General features: G+C 37.7%; 1 pseudogene; it reads right to left on the reverse strand.

The window, feature by feature from the left end:
* Positions 1-8,265: 8,265 nt before the first annotated feature.
* LOC149215897 (molybdate transporter 2 pseudogene) lies at positions 8,266-9,310 on the reverse strand (annotated as a pseudogene).
* Positions 9,311-9,525: the final 215 nt, after the last annotated feature.

Raw genomic sequence — 9,525 nt, forward strand, 5'->3', positions numbered from 1 at the left:
AACAGTGAAAACGGTTTTGAGCGCAGATTGTGTTTAACATATTTACCAGTAGGTAGAAAGTTTGTTTTTACGCTCAGAAATGGCAACATCAAGAATAAGCTTGACTAATCCTTAAATACATCAGTTTAATGGCAAAAATTATGATTATTGAGCTATTACATTGAAAGCCCTATTTTCTTCTCAAGACATTTTGGATTTGGTGGAGAATGGTTTTCAAGAACCAGCAAATGCGGCAGCATACAATTCCTTATCTCAACAAGAAAGAGATGTGCTAAGGGACAACAGGAAGAAGGATTCAAAAGCCCTGTTTTATATTTTTCAAGAAATTCATGAAAGTATTTTCCCAAGGGTTGCAGCAGCAACGAAGTCCAAGCAAGCATGGGACATCCTCCAGACAGCTTACCAAGGCATGGCAAATGTCGAGACAGCGAAGCTGCAAATGTTGAGGAGAGATTTAGAAACACTTTGTATGAAAGATTCTGATAATATAGACTCATTTTTTACACATGTAAGTGGGGTGGTTACTCAAATCAGGTCTCATGGTGAGACACTTGAGGAAAGAATAATAGTTGAGAAAATCTGGAGAAGTCTGCCAGCAAGGTTTGAGGCCATTGTTGTGGCCATAGAAGAGACAAAGGATCTCTCACAGTTTTCAGTGGATGAGCTTAATGCGTCACTAGTTTCTCATGAACATGGACTGAATAGAGTAGCAAGCTCCTCATTGGAGCATGCCTTCAAGACACAAGTATCATTTGGTCAAGGTCGAGGAAGAGGAAGATCATATGCTAGAGGAAGAGGAAGAAGCCCACATAGAGGTGGAAGAAGCAACCCTTCAAGCTCAAATGGAAGAGGCAGAAATCAAAATCCAAGTCAAGGCCCAAACCAAAATCAAGCACAAGGTCAGAGGTATGATAAATCTCAAGTTCAATGTCATTACTGTAAGAAGTATGGTCATTATGCAAATGAATGTAGAAAGAAGCAATATGATATTAGTAACAAACCAAGTGTAAATTTCACAAGAGAAAATTAGAACCATGACAACATGTTTTTAGCTTGTAATGTAGCACAAGAAAAACAGAGTGATATATGGTATCTAGATTCAGGGTGTAGCAACCACATGTCAGGAAACATTGAAATGTTTTCTGATCTAGATGAAAGTGCGAAATCTGAAGTGACATTAGGGATTGATAGCAAAGTCTCTGTCATGGGAAAAGGTAGAGTTAATATCCTAACAAAGAAGGGGGAGAAGAAATACATCTCTGATGTTTACTTTGTCCCCAGCCTGAAACATAATCCACGTAGAAAGGCTACAATGTCTTCTTCAAAAATGATGTGTGTACAATTCTGGATAGGCCTCCAAGAAGACAGCTGATTGCAAAGGTTCAAATGACAAACAATAGAATGTGTCCCCTAAAGATAATATCATATTTGAAAGAAGGTGCACAAGCACAACTATCTATGAACTCACAAGAAAATGGAAGAAAAAAGGCAGTTGTCACACAAGTAAACTTTCGAGCAGAGGTAAAAGATGAAAACTGGTTATGGCACTTGAGATTTGGACATCTCAACTTTGGAGGTCTGAATTTGCTGCATAGGAAAGGCATGGTGAAAGGCTTACCACTCATAGAAAAACCAAGTGCATTTGTGAAGAATTTATCTTGGGCAAGCAACATAGAGAGACATTTCCAGTAGGAAATTCAGTGAGGGAAAAGGTACCTTTGGAGATTGTCCACTCATATTTATGTGGACCAATGCAGACACCATCAATTGGTGGCAGCCACTATGTATTGACCTTCATAGATGACTACACAAGGAAGACATGGGTCTTTCTCCTAAAACAGAAAAGTGAAGTGTTTGAGCGCTTTTGCCAATACAAGGCTCTTGTTGAAAAGCAAAGCGGACATTTCATCAAAGTCCTTAGGACAGACAGAGGTGGAGAATACACCTCAAATGACTTCCTTCGATTTTGCAAGGAACATGGAATTCATAAGAAGTTTACAACAAGATATACATTGCAGAAAAATGGTGTGGCAGAAAAGAAGAATAGGACCATTTGGAGATGGTAAGGAGTATGTTGAAGGCAAAGCATTTGCCAATTACTATTGGGCTGAAGCTGTCGCATGTGCAACATATATCTTGAATAGATGTCCAACCAAAAGCATCCAGAACATTGTTCCTGAAGAGGCATGGAGTGGAAGAAAGCAAAATGTCACTCACATGAGAGTTTTTGGATGTGTGGCTTATGCACATGTCCCGGATGAGTTGAGAAGTTGGATAGCAAGGGGGAGAAATGCATGTTTGTTGGATACAGTGATGAATCCAAGGCATACAAACTCTACAATCCATTAACCAAGAAGTTCATAATCAGCAGAGATGTGCAGTTCATAGAAGAGGAAGCATGGGGTGGAAGTTTAGAAAAGACAATCAATGTCAAAGCATGCATACCACATGAGGACAGAGAGAAATTAACAGCAGCAAGTAATTCCTCAACTCTGACTCCCTCTACTCCTATTCAAGCGCAGCAAAACAAGCAGCAAGCATTTCCATCAACAAATAATAGGACAATCTCTCATAGCCAATCAAGTGCTTCTCCAAGCACACCGCGAAGCACGACACAAAGTGACATGTCAAGCCCATCTTCAACAAGCACAAGAAGGCAAAAATTCAGAAATTTAAATGAAATTTATGATCAAGATGAAGTTGAAAGTGGTGCAGGTCTGAATTCCTTATTTGCATTATTTTTCCATGTAGATGACCCAATCCACTTTGAAGATGCAGTCAAAGAAGAAAAGTGGGTTGCGGCAATGGAGGAAGAAATAGAAGCAATAGAAAGGAATGACACATGGGAGTTAGTGAGCCTTCCGAAAGGAAAACATGTCATTGGAGTGAAGTGGGTCTATAAGACCAAAAGAAACATTGAGGGAAAGATTCAAAGGTACAAAGCAAGGATAGTTGTCAAAGGATACAAGCAGCAGCATGGAAGAGATTACGTGGAGACGTTTGCGCCAATCGCGCGGATGGAGACAGTGTGCGCATTTGTGGCGATTTCTGTGCAGCATAAATGGACAGTGTATGAGATGAACGTAAAGTCAGCTTTCTTGAATGTAGTGCTGAAAGAGGAAGTGTATGTCACGCAACCGCCTGGTTATGAGATTGAAGGCCAAGAAGACAAAGTATATCGGTTAAAGAAAGCTCTTTATGGATTGAAGCAAGCACCACGCGCATGGTACAACAGGATAAATGCTTACTTGTTGGACAATGGTTTCGACAAATGTGATGGTGAGCCTACTCTCTACATCAAAGAGAGCGAAGGTAAGATTCTCATTGTCGTCTTATATGTAGATGATTTGATCTTTACAGGTAATGATGATTTCCTCATCGCTGATTTTAAACAAGTCATGAAAAGTGAATTTGAAATGACTGACTTAGGATTGCTAAGATATTTTTTGGGCATAGAAGTGAAGCAAATAAAAAATGGCATTTTTATCTCTCAAGCAAAGTATGTGGTAGAAATTTTGGAGAGGTTTAAAATGCAAAACAACAAGTGCCCACTAACTCCAACTGTCATAGGGTTGAAGTTGAGAAAAGAAGATTGCAGCAGCAATGTCAATCCGACATTATACAAAAGCATGATAGGCAATCTAATGTATTTGACCGCCACTAGGCCAGATATAATGTATGCAGTAAGTTTGGTGTCAAGGTTTATGGAGACACCCAAGGAGACACATTGGCAAGAAGCGAAAAGGACTCTGAGGTATGTCAATGGGACAAAACAGTATGGTGTTCTGTACACAGCAACCAGTGATTTCAGGCTGGTTGGTTACACTAATAGTGATTGGGCAGGCAGTGTCGATGACAAAAAGATCACGTCAGGATATGTTTTTCATTTGGGTTCCGGAGCCATTTCATGGGCCTCCAAGAAGCAGCCAATAGTGTCACTGTCAACAGCAGAAGCTGAATATGTCACAGCAACAACAGCAGCATGTCAGGTAGTTTGGATGAGAAGGATGTTGAGGGATCTGCGACATGACCAAGAGGGTGCGACAACTATTTTCTACAACAACACCTCAGGAATTGCATTGTCAAAGAATTTTGTCTTCCACAAAAGGACCAAGCATGTTGATGCTAAATATCATTTTATTAAAGAGTTGATTAACAATGATGAAATTGTGTTGCAGCACTGTAGATCACAGGAATAGCTTGCTGATATTTTCACAAAGCCATTAGCAGGAGAAAATTTTGTTTATCTCAGAAATTGTTTGGGAATTGTCAATGGCGGCAGTTGTGATTAAGGGGGAGTGTTGGAAATAATAATCCCAACCATGGAAATAAACAATCAGACAGTAGCGATACCTGTCAAACGTACTTTCTTGCAGGTTGCGTCTCTGCTTGAACACATTTTTGCATGTTGCGTCTCAATGTGAAGATGGAAGGATCGAAGCCAGACGTGAACCATACAGAAACTCAGAAAAGGCATTTAAAGAAATTATGTACTTAGGTGAATATATATGGGCAAGCATTAATTCAACAACCTTTCCCACACTCCAAAAACACATGTGTGACTCTGATCACACTCAACAACAACATCAAAATTAATTTCGCTCTGTCATGAGTTAAATGTAAAATTGTATGTTGAGTTATATATGAATGTAAAAGTCATTTTGTAATAGGTTAGACAGGGTAAAAGAGTTAGACTGTGTGGAGAGGTTGGAGAGTAAGAAGTAAGAAAAGAGCACAAGTCTCTGTTGAGAAAATTGTGGAGCAATTTTTGGTGGGTGCGTAAAACAACAGTTACTATGTTTTACTGTGTAGTGTTGCACGTAAGTTTAAATCTCTGTAAAATTTTATTTTACTTTGTAAATGAGCCGCAGTCTCATGTAGATGTATTTTTCATGTTCAAGAAATGAATATTAAGTTTTAGTGTGTTGCTCCAAACTTATTGTGTTATATTCCCTGTGAGTATTCATTAAGCCTCTGAATAGTTCCACGCTGTGCAAAATTCAAGACTGTGAAATAGCCTCGCCTTGTGTGAAGGTAGCTCCGAAAAATCGGCCTCGCGGTGCACGAACCTAGTTTTGCGAAAATAGCTTCGCGAAAGTCACAACTCTCTGCCTCTCCCCTCCATGAAAACGAAAATCAAATTCGCCCAAATATTTCAACAATCTAGCACGAAAAAAATAAATAGGTATTCCCTATTCTCAAAAAAAGGAAGTGCAAACTCAATGGTTCTTAACCATACACTGCTACTGTACGAGGTGGTGGTGGGATTGACGCTACTAATTCAACTTGAATGGATTCTATTTAGTAGTCTAGGATTAGATTTAGGATGATGTTAAAATAATTTGAAACCATGCACCTTTTTCGACCCTGCATGATAAATGTTATGGTACATTGGACAAGTGGTCACTAGATGGGCCAGAAATGTATTTAATGTTTAATTAAATTAAATAATATAAAATTGTCAATCAAATGTTCTTTAACACTGATCATGGAGCACCATGCATGTATTACATGTGGAGCATGGCACATGTATTACAAGTGTTAATTCATGTAAATAGGTGTATCATTGACTTATATTTTGGTTTTTCACATTGTCAGAAAATTCTAAGCAGATTTTCAAAAGGCCCTAGAATAGGGTGAATCATAATGGGATCCAAGCTTTCGGCCATGAAGGGGAGGTATTTTACCTTCGTAGAGATATTGTCATGGTATATTCCGAACATCAGGGTTTTACTGTTGAATAAGTACTTATTGAGAAACTACGGTTTCAAGTATACCATATTTCTTACAACGTGTCACATGATTGTGTGTGCCTTGCTGAGTTACATTGGAATCATATGGTTAAATCAGGCATCGGTGCAAAAGATTCAATCACGGTCTCAGTACTGCTCTCTTTGCATACCTGGTGACCTTCACACGAGAGGTGTAAGTTCATTTTTTTTATATTTTAGAGATAGTTTGGAAATTTTGTTAATTTCTGTGATGACATCTAGATCCAGTCAATATATAAAGTAACTTTAGGGCCACTTAATCTTGGTTGCTAAATGAATATGAAATTAATGTGATTTAGATGTTTCCTTTGACATTGTTCTTCCAAGAAAGGGAAAGCCTACTCTTGGAAATCCTAATTTCTCAAGCGGCCATTTCTTTGAACTTTTGACCTTCTTCCTCTTTTAGGTGTTGCGCTGCACTATCTTCTATCATGCAATTTGTTGAGGTAGGGAAAACTAAATTTATTTGGATGTTATGTTGTTTGTTTTATCCTTTACTTGAAATAGTTGATAAGTTGCATCAAAGAGTTAGTTCATGAATAATTTATGTAGTTTGATTTACATAGTCAGTCTAAAGTTAGGTTGTCATCTTCTTTGCAAAGCTATCAACAACTTTTCAAACTTGTATGAAGTTTAAACTGGATACAACAAGTCAACATGGGCTAAGTTAGATCTCTTCTCAAATTGATTTGTTCAGTTAAGATTTTCTAAATGAAGGTTTCAAATCATGTGGTAATTTTTGTTGCAAGGAGAAATTGAACTCCATGAATCTATTGTTGTACATGGTTTTAATAGCAGTTTTGGTTTTGTAACTTTAATTAAAAGTTACTAGTATGTCTACCCTTAATTGATGAATTTTCTACCGGAGTTGCTGCCGCAATGGTAACAACCTTTGCTCTTGCCATCGTGATCTTGGGCACATACTTGTTGTCGAACCCACGATAAATTCTCTAGATACCTGCATCAAATATAATCTCTGTATTCATTTTCACCATATGACTATGCCAATCTTGTGCAACCCACAATAAATGTTTGAGACATTTGCAGTACTAACTTTTGTAATGATTGTCCTCACAGCTCTGTAATCATTATCTTCACATGGTTGGCGTTAACACTTACATAAAATGGGATCTCTTTGTGGATGGATTTGCAATTATATGCACAAGCTCGCTCTCTAAGTTGTATAGGTTATCGTTTATCCTCTTCATGAGCACCTCTATCAATTGCATTCACATTCCTGACAACCTCTTATTTTACAAAGGAAAATTGTCGTATTGTTGCACCTCATAGATGAAAGTTTTCATCCATGCTACAAGCATGCACCTATTTTTCAACCTACAACCATGCAACATGATGCTAGATTTCATTATATGAACTTTAATTGTGTCATTGTGTTCCCTATTATATGTACCTCAATTTTGTCATTTTGTTCCCCAATTATGCGAACACTAGATACAATGAATGCTGCCAAGTTTTGAGCTTCAAAATTCCTTGGATTTTGCATTTTGAACATATGTCAAAGTATTGGATAACAGTTATGAAACATGATACTTTCACATCCGCATGCATTATGCATTACCAATTATGGTGATAATCACCAAGTGCCATTAGTACTAATCAAGCCTAGCACATGCCTAAAGTCTAGAGTCTAAATACCTCGTAGATTCATTGGTTCAATCATTGGGTACATATTGAGAGAAATTGTACCAAGGATCACCATGTTTTATTCACTGGTTCAAACTTCAAAGTTTAGTGTTAATGTTACTGTTGACTGGTTCGAACTTTGAAGTATGTTGTTAGTGTTAATTTTAATTTTTACTGAATCAGACTTTATAAGTTAGGTGTTTGTGTTACTGTTTACTTGTTCAGTCCACAACAAAATTGCTTTTCCCGAAGTGTGCTCTACAATCACTCGTTCTCTCTATAGCCAAAGGCATATTATTCACTCCACTCTATACCATAATCTTGTCTTATAAGCCAGAGAGGCATGTGCTATTCAGTCCACTTCCAACACCTTATCTTATACTATTTCTTAGCTACACATTTAACACCTAATCTCTAGCTTGTTCCTAGATTTTAATATCTTTTTTCTTTTAGAATTCTTTTAGGAGAATCTTTGACACTGACTTTGTGCCTGTAGTCACTATGCTATAGGAAAAAAATTATATGGCCAATTGAATAGATTAACTTCAAAACAACAATGTGTAATGACTACTGCTATTAAACAAGCTCGTATTCTATCTTTTTTCGCTTTTCTTTATAATGAAAACTAATTTGATCAATGGAAATAAGCCTAATCCTTAATCAAATTGGAGTTTGTATATATGTTCGATAAATATATATGTCGAACTATAAAGCAACAGACTAGAGGTAAATGTTTGGCATATATATAACTTCATGGGAAGCATAAAAAGCTAGAATATCTGACATAAAGGGGCAATCAATATGAAGCATATGCATGTTCTCTTGCATTAGGTACAAGACTTTTTGTTGTTTAGGTTTCGTCAGAGATTTTTCCTTTGTTTAACAATTCTCTAAATATATTTATGCAACTTGAAACCGTCTCTCTGAATCTGAGAGTCACATACAGAACAATACCGAAACCAAATCCTAGGGCAGCACTGGATCCAGTGAGCGAAACAACACTGAACATGAGCATGACAAACGAGTCCAGCTTATAATTCATGTTCCTACAAGCCATAGCATGCTCGATACCATAAAATAATTGATGTGCCTACAAGCCATAGCTTAGAATTCATGTCCCTGCAAGTCATTGCAAGATTAATACCAGAAAAGAATTCATGTCCCTATAAGCCATAGCAAGCTCAATACCAAAAAAGAGCATCAACACACCCAACAACCAAATTGGGAATTGATTTAGTATTTTTAGTAGTTGGCTTCCTAGAATCAACCCAATACCAGTTTTCCAGTTCCAAGAAATGCTATAGATGCCCCACTCCTCGCCCCAAACTTATATTTCCCGACAAGGCCACCTGCCCCATGGAAAACAAGCATTGCCCGAAACCAACACCCCACTAAATTCATTATCTCCACAATCACAGATATAGGAGTTGTAGTCACTTGTTAGGAAACAAGTTAGATGACAGTTTAGAGACAACAATCACATAATTATGGATCGAGAGAAGAATTTGGGGCATTGCAGCTCTGACAAAGCCTGTTTTCTAATCATGACGTGAAATCCCGATCAGTTGGGGCTTTGATGGGCCTAATTTTAGATCTCTAAGAACACAGGGCTCGCGTAAAATTGCAAAAACAATGTCAAGAAGAAAAACAATGAGGGAAGATGGTAGTGCATATAGAATTCTCAAATTCCAGATTGATTTTCTTGCATCAGCGGTATCTTTTCTTGGGGCAATAACACTTGAAGGGATTGAAGCATTTTGATTCCCTTCAAACCTTTATCTTGAATCATCACCAGATCAATTGACAAGAAAAATTAAGAACAGACACATCAGAGCCACCAGAAGTCCATCCCAGCCCAATCAAGGCCTTGCATTCCCAAACTTACTTTTCCCCATTTTCTGCCTATTCTACTTTAATAGCGTAGTCGATGAAGACCATTTTTTACCTCATTTTTACCAAGCTGTTATACTGGTTTAGTTGGTCATCTTACCATCCCTTTGAATCCCTCTTTCCCTTTCCTTCCCCAACTGCCCCATCATTTTCCTGTACAATACATTAATGCCTATCTTTCAGATCTGTCAGGAAATGGATCCTTTAGATGCTTCTGCTA

This window comes from Pinus tabuliformis, chromosome 1_1 (genome assembly GCF_031772625.1).
Source record: "Pinus tabuliformis cultivar Carrire ecotype Pingquan chromosome 1_1, CPIR1, whole genome shotgun sequence".
Taxonomy (NCBI): domain Eukaryota; kingdom Viridiplantae; phylum Streptophyta; class Pinopsida; order Pinales; family Pinaceae; genus Pinus; species Pinus tabuliformis.